Below are 20,638 nucleotides of genomic sequence, written 5' to 3'. Positions count from 1 at the left end.
ATTCTTCTGGAAGGTGGAAAGAGAAAGAAGCAACCCAGAAAGTTCACAGCAAAGCCTTCTGTAGAGGTGGTCCCTGGTCCATCTAAGTAAGCTCAGAAAAAATCCAAAAGCCAAGCCAGGCAGAGAGGATGACAATAGAAAGAAGAGCAGAGATTTAAATGATTCATAGGTCTGCCTATGGAATTACTCCTCTCCTGTTTTTCTTCTCTCCTCCCCGAATACTCCTGCCCTCCACTGACAGGTGCTGTGCTTACTCGCATTCACAAGTCTTGACATATGCTCTTCAGAAGCTTATCATCTACCTCTGGGCCATCGGAATAAGTCTCTCATCCTTTTGGAAATGGTTCCTGGTATCCTGCAGGCTGCTCTCTCTGCCTAGTATAAAGGATACATAGTGTCCCTAAGCTACACTTTCTTAAGCTACACCTTCTCCATGAGTATAAATATACAATCAAGACATTTCCAAGATTTTGGGAAAGACACACAAAAGCAAAAACCTAATGCAAACAGAACTGACCCAAACGTACTGATAATTCAGAAAAGTAGAGAACTTACTTTTTATCCTAATTAAGATTCTAAGGATGGAAAACACTATACCCATAAGAATACGATAGGTTGCTTGCATGTCTTGGCAGACAGACAAATACCATATAAGCTCGCTCATAGTAGAATCTAAAAAAACAAACTCATATACAGAGAACAGATTAGTGGTTGCTGGAGGTGGGGACAGGTGAGGAGATTTGAGGGACGTTAAATAGGTGAAGGTAGTCAAAAGGTACAAACTTTCAGTTTTAAAATAAATAAGTCCAGCATGTGTACAGCATGGTGACTATAGTTAATAATTCTGCATTACATATTTGAAAGTTGCTAAGAAGATTAAATCTTATAAGTTCTCATCACAAGAAAAAAATCTGTATGTGTGGTATTGGATATTAACTAGACTTTGTGGTGATCATGTATATCAAATCATTGTATTGCACACCTGAAATGAACATAATGTTATATGTCAATTATATCTTTTTAAAAAGATTAGAATAGGATTCTATGTCAACGTAACAATCAGATATTTTTAAAAATTGCCTTGGAAAGCTAAAAAGTGTTTGCTAATTTTTAAAAAAATCTAATAGAAGAGCTAAAAGGTAAAATTGAAAAAATGGAAAGGGAAAATATGAGCAAAAAAAAGACAGACAAGTACTTCTCAAGTGTAATGGACATACAAGTCACCTGGAGATCATGTTAAAATTCAAATTCTGATCATATATGTGAGATTCTGCATTTCTAACAAGTTTGCAAATAATGTCATTTCTTCTGATCCATAGGCTATATTTTTAGTAAAGAGTTAGGCATGTGCTTGTGAAATTCCAGAGCAGTCAAAAAAAAAAAATTAATAATAAGAAGAAAGTCCCAAGAGTGGATTCCAATATCAGTCTTAAATCATCATTTGAAAGAGTTAAAAAGGCATCTCTTGAGCAGTGAGGAATGCTCTGGAAGTGCTCTCCCTCCTGCCTCTTCCCAGCTCCCCACCCCCACCCCCAGGCCACCGCATTCTCAAACAGGGTTTGTTCCTCTTCAGCTTGTTTACTATTCAGACCAATTCAGAGGAGCATAATTAACTGAGTGCTTTGTAAGACTGCATCATGGTAACCTGTAACAAATTACCTCTAATTTATTGTACAATATAACCAGGAATATTGTTTCTTAACCTAAACATTTAGAATGTGGCTCTCATATTAAAAGAAAAACAATCATAACAATATTCTGACGCTAACTCTCCTTACTCATACACAAATTTTTAGTCTAAACAAGAGCAAAGTCACTCTGTTTATGAAGCTACATGGTTTGAATTTATAGATTTTGGACTACATTATGTGCATTATTGTTGTTTTTAAAAAACTTCTGAAGATTAAAGAAATAGTACATAACACTTGAATATTCAGGTAGCTGGTGAATCAAGAAGCTTGGTAACCTTGTTTTGCAAATTTGAATTTTTTTGTTTAAAATGTCTTTATCACATAGTAACTGTTTCAGATATTTGAATTTATCTTTTGTTTAAAAGCTTTTTACTACCTGCTAATTGTTAAACAAAATCTTTCTAAAGAGTTTCAAACTAAAACTATTCACCATTTTCTTTGTCCCCTAAAGCAGAAGCAAAGTAATACTTCATAATTATTATTGAGGGAAACAATAAGTGTTGAGTGTTCATAAAACCATTTGAGAAAGAATGGAATATTTACGCCACAAAATTATCTTAAGTATTTCCAAGATTTTTAAAAATGCCTTCTTCTAAAGGGGAAAATATAAACTCTCATCCTCAAAAAAGTCCCTGGCAACTTGGAAAGTAGAGTATAAAAATAATATTTACCAAACACAATGTTTAGAAATATTTAAAGGTAATTATAGCAGTTTATACATCATAAAGCTGAATTTAAAGTGACAATTGAAAAATATTGCTCCTGTTTAGAAGACTTTAAAAATTTGTGTGTGATTATATTAATAGCAAAGTGAAAGGCAATTTTGAACTTTCTAAATAAAATGAACTACTCTATGAGGGAATGGCCCAACATGTGCAAAGTTTTACAGACGTTATATAAAATTTTCCTAGAATTTTAATTTAGTGGAAATAGTACAAAATTCAAATTACTCTATGATTATATCAACTTATCCATCTCGACTACTCATTTATTCAGCATGGCATTTAAATAATACCCCTTCTGTTAACTATCTGTATTGTATAGTTTTTTGAGCTATAGCAAGTGCTGAATGTTCCCCGTCAATTCTAAAAACATAAGATTAACTAGTGCTCTACAGATTTAATCTTACCTATAGAATGTTCTGCCTTTATGAAAGTTAATTATAATTTACATTCCAAACTTCAATTTATAGGTCCTAAAGCTTTCTGTAGTTATACTTGAACATTGTAACAGACATTATCAGCACTCCATTCATACTCTTTTGCCTTTCTTACTTCAGTACACATTCACTCAATTTCCAGCTGAAGACCTTATAATCTTCTCTGGATGTCAAAGTTCACATCACCCACCAGTGGAGCAACTCAAAAGTGTTGGCAAATTAATGATCTTCTGACCCTACAAACTTTCAAGCAATGAATGTAAACACATGCCTCAGGATTATCTCGTCCAGTGAGATAATTCTGAGGCATGTGCTTACAATAGCTAGTTTCCCCAGTGGGGTTGTCCAATTACCCACAGTGGTAACTGACTTGATTACATACACTGTATTGGCTTTATTCCCTTCTCTATCTCAATTACCCTTATTCTCTATCAGTACTTTCTTCATCTTCCAAATAAATCATTTGTTCATGAATCCTTGTCTTGGCACCTGCTTCTGATAGAACTCAATAAAGAAAATAGGTATCAGAAGTGGTCCTAGGAAGCAGATTCTCAGGCTGAGATCTAGAATTGGATCATTTGCCTGTCAAAGGTAATAATAACCCCATTTTTAGGGTTAAGTAGGGTGGCAATAACTTTTGGCATGCTGTAACATCACATTTACTAAGACTGATTTCTGTTTAATTAGAATGTATATAGGTAGAAGGAAAGACCAAGTCCTTTACAGAAAGAATTCTGAAAAAGCATATAAAAGATATATAAAATAATAAAAGATAAGTAACAAAAAAGTAAATAAATTACTGCAACTTACTTTTCTACCACTAAGAAAGAGGCGTAGCACTTAGTCTCTTTAGATTTCAGAGTCTACATACCATATTTAGCAAAATTGTTCCAAATCATTTATTGGGTAACTAGGAAGGGTGCCATTTTTGAAAGGACCCAAAACAGGTAGCTCTACAGAAGTTTTAAATTATGATATCAGTATCCCTAGCACTTAGATTATGTAACCGAGCAGATCCAAAGATACCAGAAGGACCCATGATCCATAAGGAAGCTCTGTGTATTCTCTGGCCAACCCCAATAGGATAAACACATGAAGATCCCCATGGTTCTAGAGCAAGGCTATGCTGCCTACAACAGAAAACTCTGTTAGATAGTTCCCAGCCTGATACTGAGCCCTAATAGAGACCGAGTGCCTGAGTAGGGCACATCAAGCCACTGTGTAACCGGAGATGCTCATAATGAGCTGGGCATTTTCAGCCATTAAGTGATAAGGTCAAAATGACATAGCAGCAACTCATCATGTGATGGAAAGACTGTTTTCAGGATATGGCCCCAGCAGGCCTGAGAAATATAAGCTACTCAAACAGGTGGCACAAACCTTCATGTTACCTAGCTCTGTTGCAGTAATTCCAATCTCTCAACTCAATACCTATGGCTTTGTAAAGGGTCCTTATGACTGGCTGATAAAGGAGGGGGAAAATCTGAACCTGATTCACAAAATAGTCAACCTGACTTATTAGTTTTTGCTGAAAATATAGTGACCACAATACAGCCCAACTCAGGAGTGACCATTGAAAGTGGCAAATGGAAATTCCTCTAGTGGGCTCAGTTTGGTAGACAAGTTTAATGAAAATGTTGTTAAGCCTTGGGTTGAGCGACAGGAAGCACCAAAAAGGCCAGAGGTACTAGAAGTAAACTCTGCCTCTGTTACAGACAGAATGTTTATATCCCCCTAAAATTGATATAGTGATACCCTAAACCTAATGTGATGATGGCAAATGATTAGGTGTTTTTATAGAGAAAACTCAGAATGCTCCCTTGCCTCTGCCATCATGTAAGGACAGTGAGATGTCAGCAGTCTACGAACCAGGAAGCAGGAGACCTTCAGACAATGAATCTGCTGGCACCTTTAGCTCAGACTTTCCAACCTCCAGAACTGTGTGAAATAAATGTTTGTTTTTTAACCACCCAGTTTGTGGTATTCTGTTATAACATCCCAAACGTGCAAAGACGACTTATTTGTCAATTCTCCTACAGCAAAGCAAAACTATCTCAGCTGAGAATCACTGATCTGAAAGACACATTAGACAAAATAGGATCTGAATACAGACATTTCTTGGAGGTCGCAGCATTCCAGCGGTCAGGAAAACATTTGTATAGAACTTATCTTCGCAATACTTTCAGTGTGGCATTCACTTCACTTTCTAGAATTACAGGTTCTCCAGTATAAGAATCTTTTTAAAGATGTCTTCATCCTTTGGTATCTCCTGTATAGATTTTCAAAATACTATTTCCATCTTCCCTTTTTTTCCTCCTAGTCAGATAATGTGCTTTCTTGCTGGTTGTTCAGCATTCCTAATCTAGGTTTGATTTCTCTTTTATTTCTTGACTCTTCTGGTAGAGATTTCTTCTTTTTACTTTTCTCTTCTATTTCCTTACACTGACTATTGTAATAGTTTTCTTTATCTCTACATGATAGTCGTTAAAAACACATTCAGGATTCTTACCCTGCTTTTGTCAGTTTTGACTTTTGCCTTTTGCCTATTTTTAATAATTTTTAGTTTCTTCTGTCACCCAACTCTATTTTTCTTTACTTTTTATTTTAAATGTGTCAGACAAGAATACATTTTATTTTCCTATTTGTTTAATATATACAAAGAACATATATAAAAACCTGGACTAGACTCAGAAAGAGTGAAAGTTGGTATAAGAAATATCAAGAACCTAAGATATGCAGATAACACCATCTTACTGACAGAAACTAGCAATGATTTGAAGCAACTTCTGATAGAAGTGAAAGAACTTCCAAAACTATAAGGTATAGGTGGGTATAAACACATGAACACACAGAAAACCTGTTTTAACTTGACTTACCATTTCTGGATTTCTTCTCAGACTGATGGAGTGTATGATTCAAAATCCCGACACTGTCATTGTTATTATCACCTTTGCTACTGATCTCGCCCTCTCTTTTCTCACCTCTTTTTTTTTTCTATCACCTGTCACTTTTGTGACTCAGCTTTCACACAAGAAAGACTGCTGCTTTTTACGAATATTACTACCCCATAGAGTCTTCCTTACCTTCTGTTTATATAGAGAATGAACTAATCATCACTGTGTCTTGGTTTCAGTTGTCCTTGCTCATTGAACAAATAAATTCATAATATTTTTCCAAATGAAGACACTTCCATTTTTAATATTTCTTACTTCTGGGATAAGTGCCACTCAGATGTTTGAGAGTACTAGATAATCAAAGTTTATTGTAAATAAATTTAATAATTCTGTTTGTTTATCATAGTTCCAACACTGAGGAATTTGCAAGTCTATGATTTTATTAAGAATGGATATAAGAAATGGACTTCTGATGAATATGTCTGGCTTGTGCAAAATGATTTTTCTATGCATTGTTGCTATTTGTGTTGCTAAAACATGATGATTTACATATTTATGTAATAAACATTTGTCAGTTTCTATTATCTTTGAAGCTCCTTGCTAGGCACTTACAATATAAAGATAAGAAAGATATAGCCCTTCTTCTTGTGGAACACAGAGTCAATAGAGGAAACAAGTAAGTATACAACTAATTTTTATATGATTTGATAAATGCCATAGCAGAAACAAACACAAGGCTCAGTGGAAACTCAGAGGTGGGAAGATTTAACTCTGCCAGGTGGGATCTGAAAAGTCCTTATATGAAGTATGACTTCTGAGCTATATCTTAAAGGATGGGCAGAAATTTGACAAGCAAAGGAGCTATGAAATGGATGGTTAAAAATAAAAGCACCAAAGCATGGAAGCACAATGTAACAATATATCTAGAGGACTGGGTGCTTATAATAAAGTGAAGTAAATAAGGCTCAGAAGAAATGTAAGAGCATAATCCAGAATGACCTTGCATACCTTGCTAGAAACTGGCTTCTAACCTGAAATGCTAAATGAAGAGCAATTGAAGGATTTAATGCACATCGGTAACCTAATCAGATCTGCACTTTACAAAATCACTGACTATACTACAGGAAAAAATTGGAGCATGGTAAGAGGAGAAACTAGATGACCAAGTAAGAGAAATAATGCAAACCTGACTCTAGCAGTGGCAAGACGATGAGAAGCAAAGGAGACAGACTAGAAGAGACATTTAGGAGATAAAATCAATAGGATCAGACGATTAATCTGTATGTGGAGAAGAAAGAAGTACCAGAAAAGAAAAAGTAGAGCATGATATCCAGGTTTTCAGCAAGAGAAGTCTATGATGGCAGCATCTTCAATTGTGTTAAAAGATTGATGGGCAGCAAAAGTTTGAAAGTTAAAATGAAGTTCGTTTTTGAAAATGTTGAATTTGATAATTTTTGACAAAGAAGCCAAAAACATGCAGTGGAGAAAGGAAAGCCTTTTTAATAAATGGTGCTGGGAAAACTAAAAAGCCACCTGCAAAATAATGAAACTACACTGTTGTCTATCACCACACACCAAAATTAACTGAAAATTGATTAAGGACCTGAATATAAGACCTGAAACAATAAAAAACATAGAAGAAAACATAGGAGCTAAACTCAAGGACCTTGGACTTAAAGAAAATGTTATGAATTTGACCTCGAAGGCAAGAGAAGTGAAAACAAAAATGAATGGGACTATGTCAAACTAAAAAACTTCTGCTCAGCAAAAGAAACTGTCAACAAGGTAAAAAGACAATCATCCGAATGGAAAAATATATTTTCAAGCAATTCCTCCAATAAGGGCCTAACATCTAAAATATACAAAGAACTCATACACTCAATAACAACAAAAAAATAAATGATCCAATCAAAAAATGGGCAGAGGACCTAAACAGACACTTCTCCCTAGAGCACATACAAATGGCCAAAATGCATATGAAAAGATGCTCAACATTGCTATCAGGGAAATGGAAATCAAAACCATAATGAGATTCTATCTCATACCTGTTAAACAGCTATAATCAACAGGAAAGTAATAACAAATGTTGGAGAGAATGTGGAGAAAAAGAAACCCTCATACACTTCTGGTGGGACTGCAAATTGGAACAGTCACTTTGGAAAACAGTATGGAGATTCCGCAAAAAACTAAGAATTGATTTACTATATGATCCAGCAATCCCTCTACTGGGTGTTTACCTCAAAGACTTGAAACCCCATATCCCAAAAGATATCTGCACATCAATGTTCATGGCAGCATTATTCACAGTGGCCAAGACATGGAAGCAACTGAAGTGTCCTAAGATAGATGATTAGCTGAAGAAACTGTGGTACATATATACAATGGAATATTACTCAGCAATAAGAACAGATGAAATATTGCCATTTGCGACAACATGGATGGACCTCGAGATAATCACGCTAAGCAAAATAAGCCAGACAGAAAATGCTGAAAATCACATGATATCACTTATATGTGGGATATAAACCTAAAAGCAACAAATGAACAGGACAAACAAACAAAGACTTGTGAACATGGACAATGAACTAGTGGTTACCAGAGGGTAGGGTGTGGGGGAGGAGGAGGGAGGTAGATGGGATAAAAGAGATCAAATATAGAGGGGAGGAAGAGGGCGAAGTGGGTAAAGGGGATCAAATATAACTGAAGGAAATTGGACTTTAGTACACACAATAGAATATATAGATGTCAAATTATAATGTACACCTGAAAATTATGTAATTGCATTAACTAATGTTATCCCCAATAAACTTAAAAAAAAAGAAAATTTCAAATTTGAATAGCTTGTGGGATACCCTATTGGAGATAAACAGGAGGTTGCTCTATATAGGATGGGATCTCAGGAGAAAGGTCAGGACAAGTAAGACATCTAGGTCATAGTTTAGGTAAAACTTCTTCCCAAATCACCACTCGAAATAGAAACCACACATATAGTATCACGCTTAGAAAGTAACCTTTCCCAAATGGAGACTAACATTAAGAATCATTTAGAGTCACGAAGGCATTGACTCTGTCTTCCGATAAGATGAATCAATATAATTCTTCCAAGGGAAACTATATTATCTTCCTTAACCTTGCAGTCTATCAAAACCTCTCTCAGTTCTCTTAGGTTCCATTCATTTATGAATTAAACTTTTTAAATTGCTAATGCGTAAGTTTAGTCCAGACCTTAATCCTGAGATCATGGGCAAAAGCAACCTTGCTCAGATCTGGGGTACTTTTTTCAGTCTAATGTGCATTGTTCTACTCTAGATTTTTTAGATTGTTTACTAAAAAATGAAATAATTATGTCATGCATTGAAATAAATGATATTCAGCTATTATAGTCATTCCAACTTTTTAAATATTTTAAACATTTCTTTCAAAAAATAAATGCTGATGTTCAAAAAAATTAGAAAAGCGACCCCTGACATGGTCAGTGTCCCACTTCAGAAGGTATTTACCATCATATCTCATTCAAAGGCTATCGTTCAAAGAATAGATTTCTTTAAAAAGTAAAAACAAACAAAAAAATCGGCAAAAGTCAAAGCTTCCTCCTGAATCTCACTTTAATATAGTTAGATTTTACAAGACAATATGGTTCTAATCACGCCCTAATTGATTCAGATTTATGTAAAATTTATGCAAGAATTAATGGACATTAAGAAATTCATTCTATGCATACTGATATGCGATTATGCCTGAAGATATGTAAAGTCACCCACAGCTGGAAACATGCTAAAATAATGCTACAGTTGGAAATGTTGTTTTAATTATGGATTTCTTTTCTATTTTTAGATAGTACTGATCTCTGCTTACTTGTATTAAAGATACACTATTTTAATTTAAATTTTCATTCTGTAAAATTCCTATTCTTAGAAAATTAAGAAAATAAATCACTGACATATGTAATAGTTTCTACATTCAGAAAATTCCTGAGAGGTTTGTATTTTCATCTCAGAGAGAAAAAAATATACAGTCATGATTAAATTTATGTGCCTAATTAGATAAGTAGGATTTAAGATATGTTCATTTGATACAAAAATTGTTATCATGAATACAGGAAGGATAAAGCACATACTTAGAGGCCACCCAAAAGAATGGCACTGTCCTACGTTTTATCTCTTAGCTTCCAGATGATCTCTAAATTATCAAGAAAGAAAACATTTATTGAGCGGCCACCTAGCCAGTCATATAATACACACTTTTCCTAATTTAATCCTTTCAATGTACTTTACTATTAGCCTCACTTCATAAAATAAAAAAAGAAGCTTCCATAAAGGACTTGTGGTAATTCTAAAATATATTTGCAAATTCTTTGCAAAATTGAAGTCTAATTCTCTTCCTCTTGACTGTGGGCTGGACTTAATGACTTAGGATAAAGAAAAGGTGTTGTTTTGTGATTGCTGAGACTAAAAGACTCAGCAATTGAAACTTCCTGTTGGGTGGCTTATTCTGAGGCATGCTAGCTTCCACATTATAAGAATATTCAAGCAGCCCATAGTAGTCAGTTCAGGCTGCCATGACAAAATACCATAGAATGGGTGGCTTAAAGAACAGAAATTTATTCCTTATAGTTCTGGTAGACAAGAAGTACAGGTCAAGGTGACATCTGATTCAGGTCTAGTGAGAGCTCTCTTTCTGGTTTGCGACGGACAGCTGCCTTCTCTCTGTGTCTTCACATAGTGGAGAGATAAAGCTCTAGTGACTCTTCCCTTTTCTTATAAGGACACCAGCCCTTTTAGATTAAGGCCTCACCTTTACGATATCATTTAACACGTATTACCTTCGAACAGGTGCTATCTCCAAATACAGTCATATGGGAGGTTCAAACTTTAATGTAGAATTTTGGAGGACATAAACATTCAGTTCATAACAAAACTCCATGGAAAAGTTCATGTGGCTAGAAATTGACTATCCCTTGTCAACATTCATGCTAGTTAGCCAACTTGGAAGCAGTTCTTCCAGCTTTAGTCAAGCCTTTGGATGACTGCTGCTCAGTCAATATTTTAAATGCACCTCATAAGAGGCTCTGAGTCAGAGCCACTTAGCTATGTCTGTCTGAAATTCCCTACTCTCAAAAACTATATGAGAACTTAAATATTTGTTGTTTAAGCTACTGCCAAATTTGGGGGTAACTTATAACAGAAATAATTAATACACATAGGCCTCAGTCAGTTATGGTAAAACAGGGATTAAAAAGTGAGGTTTCTGATTGCTAAAGGATGTGCTTTTCCATACTGCGTCTCCAATATTTACTTAAAAGACCATTCATTTGTGAGACTTTACCTACATTACCTCAGTTAATCCTAATAACAACTTTGAGAGATTGGTTTTATAATAACATGGAAAAGTATTTTTTTAATTAAAAATAATTTTTAAACCAAGTAGGAGTTATTATTCTGAAATTATAAAGCTTTACCTCTAAAGAACACTTCAATCTGCCTACTTCTCTCTACTTCTGTTATAACTACTCTAATCTTTGTTACTATCATCTCTGACCTGGACAACTTCAGTGGCCTAACTAGGTCCTTGCTTCCACAGTTTTCTTCCCCAAATTGTTTTTCACATATCAGGAAGAGTGAACTTTTTAAAATGTAAATAAAACTATGTTACTCTCCAACTTAAAATCCCTCTGACTTTGTGTGACTCCTTTTGCTACTTATATTTAACATATCCAAAGCAAAGTGAACAGTACTAATATGGTCATTCAGTTGGTGGTAACCCATTGCACCTATAATACAATGCATACTACGTGAGCAATTCTTGTCTTTTCACTTTCCACACTGGTCTTTTTCTATTCCATAAACCCGTAAACCCATCCTCAATCTGATCTCACAGTCTTTACAATTTATAAGCCAAGGAAAAACATGATGTCAAGGGAATAAAAGAGGGGCTAAAAAAGTTATGGAATAGCTGATAACTACAAACACTAAGAAAGAAAGGACACTGAACATTTTAGAACATAGGCAGGAATATAATTAAAGTTTATAGACATTTTAATAAAACATCCCATACTAGTTATAAATATAGAAACATCTATAAGTAACCTAAAAAACTCAGTTTTCTTACACACCTAATTTCTCTAGCCAAATTACTTTAGTTCGAAAGGTCAGTCGCTCTCTAGCCTTCCTTTATTCCGTCACACAGCATCTCAAATTCTCTCTCCTACGTAGCTGATACCTTAACTCCAAACAGCTGTATATTAAAAGGCACCACACACTCCCACTGTACCAAGCTCAGTGCTCAAACATCGCAATTACCATAATTGTGATTCTGCCTCTCCTAGCAAATACCTCTTATGTGCTTAGTAATACTCCATACTTTCCTTTGTCTATCTCTTCCTTTTTCTTCTTTTTCTATTCTTTTTAAGTTTATTTCTGAATCCTCTGCACTATGTACTCCTAATACTCCACTAGACCCTGGTGCTCTCTATCCTCTCTATAACTCCTCCTTCCCTACTTTTGCCCAACACATACAAAAACAAACAAACAAACAAAAAACAATTTATTTCTCTTAGAAATTCTGTTTTCCTGACAATGGCACAAAAAAGACAATTCCCTCAAGAAATCCTACTTATCTAGGATTTCTGATCCTCATGATTAAGAATTGTCTTCATTACTAACTGTAGTTAGCTATAGCTATGTGGTAAAAAGGAAAATAACTACAGTGGAGTTGCCTTCTCCAGTTAGAATTTAGATTTATTTAACTCTTAAGACAAGAGTCAAATATGGTCAAAATTGTGCTCAAAAGTCTCTTAGAAGACCCTCAGCAGAAACTAATATACCATCTCTTAATCTATCACAGTTTTCCTTCTAGGGATGAATGACATTATCCTTTTTGGTTTAACACTAGAGGAAAGAGTTAGCTTATGTTTGGAGTCCAAGTTGTATTAATAAATCATTATCATTAAACATTGCAATCACAATCTGATCCTAAGATTCCATGCTATGAAAGGCATGAAAGAACTGCGAACACCTGAGGAAGAGCAGCAGATTAACACCTCCCTTTCACATGTGGTTCGTATTTTGGGTAATAGAACCCCTCAGTAGAATGGTGAAATCACCCCTATTATTTAAAGTTTTCTCTCTCCTCTCACTTTCTCTCCCTGCTCCATCTTGCTGAATTTTCCCAAGTTAAATCCACAGGTGATGTGACTCTAGAACGTACATGTAAGTCCACTACCTGCCCCAACTGAATGATAGCTGCCTTGAGATAGAAACACTGTCTCCTGTTTTTAGCCATAACCAGCCCCTTCATGTAACTTACTCAGGGTTTTAAAGGGTGACCATCAAGTCTAGAAGTTCAAATACAAATTAAAGTTTATTAATATCATATTACAATATGCACTGAAATAATATCTGTATTTCCAAATGCTATGGCCACCCTATATACAAAATAGTTTGAATAGTTATAGTCTCTACTATTTAAAAGTCTATGAACTAAAATAAATAAATAAATATTGCAGATAAAAGCATAAAAATGGTAATTTAACTAATATAACTATTATATCAAGCACATACCTAATAATTTAAAAGTAAAATGTATATATCCAGTTTTTCTTTTGGGTAGTGAGAAAGGAGACAGTCACATGATAATAGAATTTTGTCTTAGTTTCTATCCTTAAAATTACACTTGCCCAGCCACTGAAGAAATGAGAAATATATATTTATACCACTTACCCATTATTTAGTAGATTTTTGTGTAGAAACCCCTCTTTATAACTCCAAGCCTATGTCTAAAAAGCAAAAGTTAGATAAACTTTCTACCTGGTACTTTTAGTAACCTTCACCTTCTCCTTGGAAGAAAAGCAATTAGGTGTTCATTGGATGGCTGAAGAAAAACCTCCTGATCTCCAGGCAAACTGGATGAGTCAGGTTAGAAAGAGAATGATTGGTCTTATCGATTTAGATTGGACACCTGGTAAGCCCTTAGGATGACTGTACCAGTATCAGGAAAGAGCAATATGGGCTCAAAATGACCAACCAGATACACGGAATCATGGTCATTTCATTTTCTGCCAATAGTTTTGTAAAAACTACAGGAACAGAAAATTAAAGTTTTTATTGTTGGACAGATGGGCATGCATGCTGGGAAGTCATATAGCTGGCCGACACAAAACGAATGAACGATCTGATTTTCATAACACTGCACTTGAAGACACAGCATTATTTCCTGCCTGAGGAATAAGAAATAGGAAAGACTCCTTTCTAGTATATTTCTGGGTAGTTAAATGTGAGTGTCCAGAGAATTTCCATTTACATTTAGCTTTGCTATGGTTGGCCTGCCTCCTACCAGGATTCATTATCTCACTCAGTTTCAGGTGCCTGAAGAAGGTGGGGGAGAAGGGCTGTGTTCACAAGGCCTTGATCTCTGCTATCCGTTAATCTTGCCGAACTATGGAAGCAGCTGAATTACATTTTGCTCCTCTGGGCTATTTATATTTAACACAAGATTCAAGCAATGGTTCTTGAATGCTGGTCTAGGAAACATTAAAAATACAGTTTCTTTGGATCACGCTATGTACAGCTATGATTCAGCAGGTGGGGTGGGGAGTGGGGGCAAAAATATATAGTTTCCAGAAAACTATATTTTAATTGGTATTCCCAATATATTGTCATTTAAAATCACTACTTAGATCAAAAAGATCAAAACCCAACATAATAAAACTCTAATACTACAACTTAATACATAGGCAATGGAAATAAAACTTTTGGAAGAGAAATCGCATATTAGCAGCTACCTTTGCATAAAATCTAACCAGGTTGGACTCTTTTAAATTTCCATCTAGCCAATGTCCAAATACAGAAATTTTGACTAAATGACTTTTCCAGTCCCACTTCAAGGATTACATGCAGTGATAAGCTGGTAAATGTTTAAAAACCAGATCTCTGGGAAAAGATGTATGATGTGTGTATGCTAATTATAAAGTTTGCTGATATAAAAGATACATCATATACAATTTACAACTAATAATAAAATAGACAATATTCTTTATTATAAATACACATACCTATAATTTTAGTATGACTTTTTTTTTTTTTAAAATCTACCATCGATTTTTATAATTCTATTTTGAACAAGTGTCATGAAATGAGAATACGAATGTATACTTGATTAATATCCAATTCAAGTGAGAAGTCACTCACGTCATTAATAAATGAATGTAGTTGTGATAAAACTTGGTTGATAATTTTGTTTACATTAAGGAGAAAGATTAAAGTGGAATAAAAAAGGACTATGTAGGAACTTTATTGACTTGTCATCAATGTCAGTGACTTCTTGGCTAAAATGGGTAATAGTTTGTGAATACTGGGAGATAATTTCTTTTTGTTTTTTATGCATCACAATTTAATAATTACAGGCATGACACATTTTGTTTAATCAGTATTTAACATATTTTCCATAATTTTTAAAACTTAAACCATCAACAAGACATTAAATCAAGTCCTAATTTGCACCCTTTGCTTATTTCTATGATGTAAAGAGCCCTACTGCCTAATTTCAAACTACCAATTTGATACCACTGAGGGCCAAGTTTGCAAGAGATGTACAATAGTGTCTATTCCAACCGATTATTGATATATAAAACTCCACGAACAGACATAATGGTAAAAATAATTTTAAAAATTAGAAAGTAATGAGTTTTGAATATTTAGTACTTTTGGCTTAATATAAATTAATTGTAAGTTTATATAATTTAATTTTCTGTTTAACAACAGGTTCACAATATTCCTGAAAGTTTAACAACTGACTTTCACAAGCCAGTTAGAACCACTGTTACATGTACTTACAATGCACAGGTGAGAAGAGGCAAGGCAAAATAGGTTAGATAGCCCATGCCATGGGAGGAGAGGAAAAGAGGAGACTGTGGTAAAAAGAAAATATGTAGAAAAACTTTTTTATCTATCTGCGACCTTTCTCTCAAATATGCCCATTACTTAATTATATTAGTGGCAACTCATCAGCACAATCCTAAATAGGACAGAAATCAACTAATTGATGGCAGGCCATGGTTACTAGCCATAGTGCCTTCTCTAAAACCAATGGGCCAGTGGTTCACACACACACACACACACACACACACACACACACACACACACAGAATACACATGCGTAACAGGGCCATCTAAACCAGAATTTCCTAAAGTGATTTTACATTTCAAACTACTTTGAAATTTTAACCTGGAATGTTCACTGTTTAATTGTGTCTACCAATTCACATTAGAGTCTATCTCTGAAAGCTGATCTTGAAACTAGGTAACTACCACAACAATATTAACCAATATAACAAGTACATGTTATAATCTATTTTGTGTTTAAGTAGAAAAATTATATGCAGCATATTCTTTTTAGAATTGGCTTTAATAAAAAAGGCATCTCATTTACAAAATTTCTTGTAATTTTTTCTAATATTTGTAAAATTCTCGTGAGTGAAAAATCTATATTCACAATATTCTGTTACCTTGCTATATTTCCAAAACTGAAAACTGAAGAAGAAATAAACTTTGATCTGACTGACAATATGATGACAGGGACAGGAAGAGTATTTTTAGGATACATTTTCAAAATTGTGCACATGGAATGATATTTCCAGTTTGGAAAATCCCATTACTTTAAATGGGATTTACATGGTTACATTCCAAACTACTTTGAAATTTTAACCTAGAAATTTCAACTTTGATGGTGTCTATCTGACTTAAGCTCATATTGGATAACTTTTTTATAATTCACGATTTCAACACTCAAGCACTTTGAAGTTAAGAAATAACCACCTAATATTTTTAAGCTTTTAATCAACTTTAACATAATTATCAAGCTAAGTAAAAATTATTTTAATAACAAAACACGAAATTACTCCTGAAAAACCTTTATGTAATCAAAACATTGTTAAAAAGGAGATTTAAAAGGATTACAATCTGAACTCGAACTTAAAAATATTAATAATCATCTGATGTTTTCATGCTTAGCATTATAATAAAAACACCAAATCAGAACATTTATGTTCAGTACTTAAATAGCTAACCTTGAATGTTTTCACATTTTAACCATTTTTCTAGTTGGTAGTCTCTCATTAGGTCAGTATTCTACTGATAATAAATATGCAGTTTTGCTGAAGCCCCTTCCTGAGTCTCTGCTTTCTCCATTTACATATGGCTTCTCCTCCCACCCCTAACACCTCCCAGTAATGGTGTCAGTATTAGTGACGGTTGGTCCAAAAGCATGAATCATTTTGAATGACAATCACTTAGATAAAGTTAGTAGCACAACTACAAGGCGATCAGTGGGCCAGTTTAGGGTTCCATTTGCCATCTCCCCTTGAACTAACACCCAGTTTTACAGATGCGATGATTAATACCACCACCACAGCATAGAGAGAAAACTGTTAGCACAAATCACGAAATGTCACTGTGTATCCACGGTAATAGCTTTCTAATGATCATTTCATTTTTGTTCATTTATTTCCATCTGTTTATTGCTTACAAACCATTCTAGTCAATATATTAGATACCACCTAACATTCTTTGGCATTTATTACAATTCCCATTAAACAAAAACTCTGAAATGGCTTTTTAAGTAAGGAATTTTTATCGTCGCCAGTATGAAATTATAAAACCTTCCTTATCCATTCATTGCATCGAAAACTTGATTTCCCCCGATGCTAAATCATTAATCTTGTCTGGATGTATTTCAAGATCAAAGCTCCAATTTTAATAAATTTACATGACAACCAACAATAAATCCTCAGATGCCCACCTTTTTGGATCACAACCTGACTAAATCCTTCATCTGAAGCTGATGCTACACTACTGAATTTGGAAACAAAGAACATATTTAGGGGATTAGACTTAGACTGAGGCAGGAAGAAATCTTTTTTACATATTTTTCCTTTTTCTGAGCACATGTAACAAATTTAAAGCTCTGCAGGTTAACAAAAAACATGTATGTTATTATACATGCTGCTTTGTTCTCTTTGGTTCTCTCCAAAATAGCTAAGACCAGGGCCTCACAGAATTTTATGTAACAGAACTTTGCTGCCACCAACTGACCACATTCACCCAACGCAAGTGGAATTTTTTTTTTTTTTACAATTTAGTGCTGGAAAGGAAGATGAAGGGGAGATCACATATTCTCTTGGCCCAAACCCCCAACCCTAACCAGAACTCCATTTCTAATTCATTTCTAATCAGTAATTCCATCAGAGCAATAGCAGCCCTCCCTTTGCAACCCTAAACCAATTTATAAAACTCTTTATTTGAAAGCAAAGAGCACTTGTTTTATTCATATTAATGAGCATAAATCAAAGGCTTTATTCCAGAGTATCATGTCGCAGCATGGTAATATTGAACTGGTCATTGAGCTGGGCTAAGTAGGTTACTAGGTCAGAAAAATTCCTCTAGTCTCATTCTCATTTGTGAATTCTTACCCTAAAATGCAGAGAAGTCTCTGCAGGTGACTAATTTATCTCTGGGACAGATCCACAGCCATCTCTTAAAGGAATAAGATATTGTTTATCAAGTGGTTCCAGACTTTAGCAACATATCAGAATCACCTGATAAAATACAAACTACAAAAGCCCCCTCCAGAACTACCAATCAGAACCTCCCAAAAAAGAGTTTTGGCACCAGAAAACCCCAATCCATAGTCAGAGTTGAGGATCAATAGCTTAGTCCTACCCCTTCATTTTTTGAATGGGGAGCAGGCTTCAAAGACTAAAAGCAATCCACAAAACTGTGTGCACAGGCCTTCAAGTAAAACCCTGAAAAACTCAGAACTTGGGTATAAAGACTATGGTACTTGAGCTCCCGTGAGAGATTTAATCTGTGTGGAAACACTTCTAAAACATTGACCTTTGCCACCTGCCTTTTTCTCTTGAATATTCAGTATAAGAAAGATGACAGTGCTGTTTTGGTCAAGAAAACAGTCTTTTGAAGTTAAATTACTGCATTTTATTTTCATGTTATATCTGCCCCATTTAGCTTGAATTTTTGGCCTTGATTCTTATGAAAGATGCAAATATCTTTACTGTGAGTCAAATACAAACTACTTTGCTATTTCCCATGAATCTAATATTTTGCTGACATAGACAGCCCTCATATAAAATATTTTAAGTAAAATGAATATATATTTAAAACATTTCATATATTTGGCTTAGCATTTAAATTATATACAAAGGAAACAATTTGATTTCTAGTCAAGACAGAGTAGGGAAATGCTGTGGTTGTCTCCCCTCAGGACCACATCAAAACTACAACCAAACTATAAAACAATGATCATTGAGAATTGCCTGAAGTCTAGCTGAACAGAATCAAAGTCCTACAACTAAGGACATACAGAAGAATCTACCTCGAGACTAGTAGGAGAGATAGAGAAGTAAGACCAGCTGTTCCCATACCCACCTGTGGCTGTTAAAAATCGTGAGAGATATCTTAACTGTGTAGGTCTCCCTGAAGGAATGAGGGGTCCTAGTCCCACACTCGGTTCCAAGCCCAGGATTCCAGTGCTAAGAAGAGAAATCCTCACAACTTCTAGCTGTGAAAATCAGCAGAGATCATGGCTGAGTGAAGGACAACTGAAGTCACAGACACTCCTCTTAAAAAAACCTGCATAGGAACTTACTCGCTGACAGACTCACCCACTCTGAGCTCCAGCATTGGGATAGCAACTTGAAAGGCACCAGGAACATACGCAGAGGAAATGAATTGTCTGGCTTAACAGTGTGGGATAGAGGGGCATCTTACTTCCAGATGGAAATGCTGGTAGAATCCCTTGTTCCTCTATCATGCTGTCTCTCCTCCCAGTATGCAGATGCCAGAAGCCACCATATCTGAGTCTCCATCAGTCTGCCTAACACTGCGTGCTCCATCCTGGGCAATTTGCAGGCACATCCAAGCCTCCTCCATTGGCTTTTCCAATGGCCTATCTTGGCTCATGCTACAGACTTTTCTAAAATCTCCCAAATGTTTACAAAATCCAAACAAGCAGCATCTTGCCTCTGCATGCCCCCATACCTCTTGCTGACCAGCCCCAGGTTCAGTACTAACAGCAGCTGGCCTCAGAAACCTAGCCTCTGGAGGTACTTCCAAGCCTAGGGAGGGTGATGGCCAACTGTGGATTGCTTGGTAAATTATGCCAGGTGGCCATAGACAGGTGACAGGCTGCAACTGCACTTGGCCTGTGATGCTGTTCCTCCCAGAAAGCCCTGACCAGCTTTGGACCTAGCCAGAGGACAACCCAGGGCCACATTGGAGGATAACATACCCAGAAGGTAGACCAAGCAGGCACCAGAGCCCTGCTAAAGCAAATTCTGCTCTGTAGGTTCAGCCCCTGCAAAATAGCTCCTTCACCATAGCCACCAGCCAGTCCTGACGACTAATTATTTAATGGTTCAATCTTTCCCATTGATGTACAAAGACCAACCAAGGTTCAACTATAACAGGAACGCACATACAAGCCATGCAAGGACACATCTGGAGCATCAGTTTGGATGACCAGGAAAACTGTGCCACCAGGCCCCACAGGACAACTACTATATGAGGCCATTCTACTAAAGCCAGGAGACACAGCAGCCTCACCTAATACATAGAAACAAACACAGGAAGGCAGCCAAAATGGGAGACAAAAAAACACGGCCAAAATGAAAAAACAGACCAAAATTCCAGAAAAAGAACTGAACATAATGGAGAAAAGCAATCTACCAGATGCAAAGTTCAAAACACTGTTATAAGGATGGTCGATGATCTCAGTGAGAATATTAACAAAGGAATAGAAAAAATAAAAATGAATATAGAATACGTAAAAAGAACCAGTTAGAAATGAAGAACACAATAATCGAAATGAAGACTACATTAGAGGAA

General features: G+C 35.4%; 1 protein-coding gene across 1 annotated transcript in view; it reads right to left on the bottom strand.

Annotated features, from left to right (window-relative positions):
• The window catches only part of FSCB (fibrous sheath CABYR binding protein), a 118,133-nt gene extending 112,370 nt beyond the window's left edge, over positions 1 to 5,763 (bottom strand). The window contains exon 1 of the mRNA XM_036239529.1: positions 5,727 to 5,763. The gene's annotated coding sequence lies outside the window, so the exon portion shown is untranslated. The remainder of the gene's footprint in view (positions 1 to 5,726) is intronic.
• Positions 5,764 to 20,638: the final 14,875 nt, after the last annotated feature.

This window comes from Rousettus aegyptiacus, unplaced genomic scaffold (assembly GCF_014176215.1).
Source record: "Rousettus aegyptiacus isolate mRouAeg1 unplaced genomic scaffold, mRouAeg1.p scaffold_m13_p_3, whole genome shotgun sequence".
Classification (NCBI taxonomy): Eukaryota; Metazoa; Chordata; class Mammalia; order Chiroptera; family Pteropodidae; genus Rousettus; species Rousettus aegyptiacus.
This window is presented reverse-complemented; position numbering and strand designations above follow the sequence as displayed.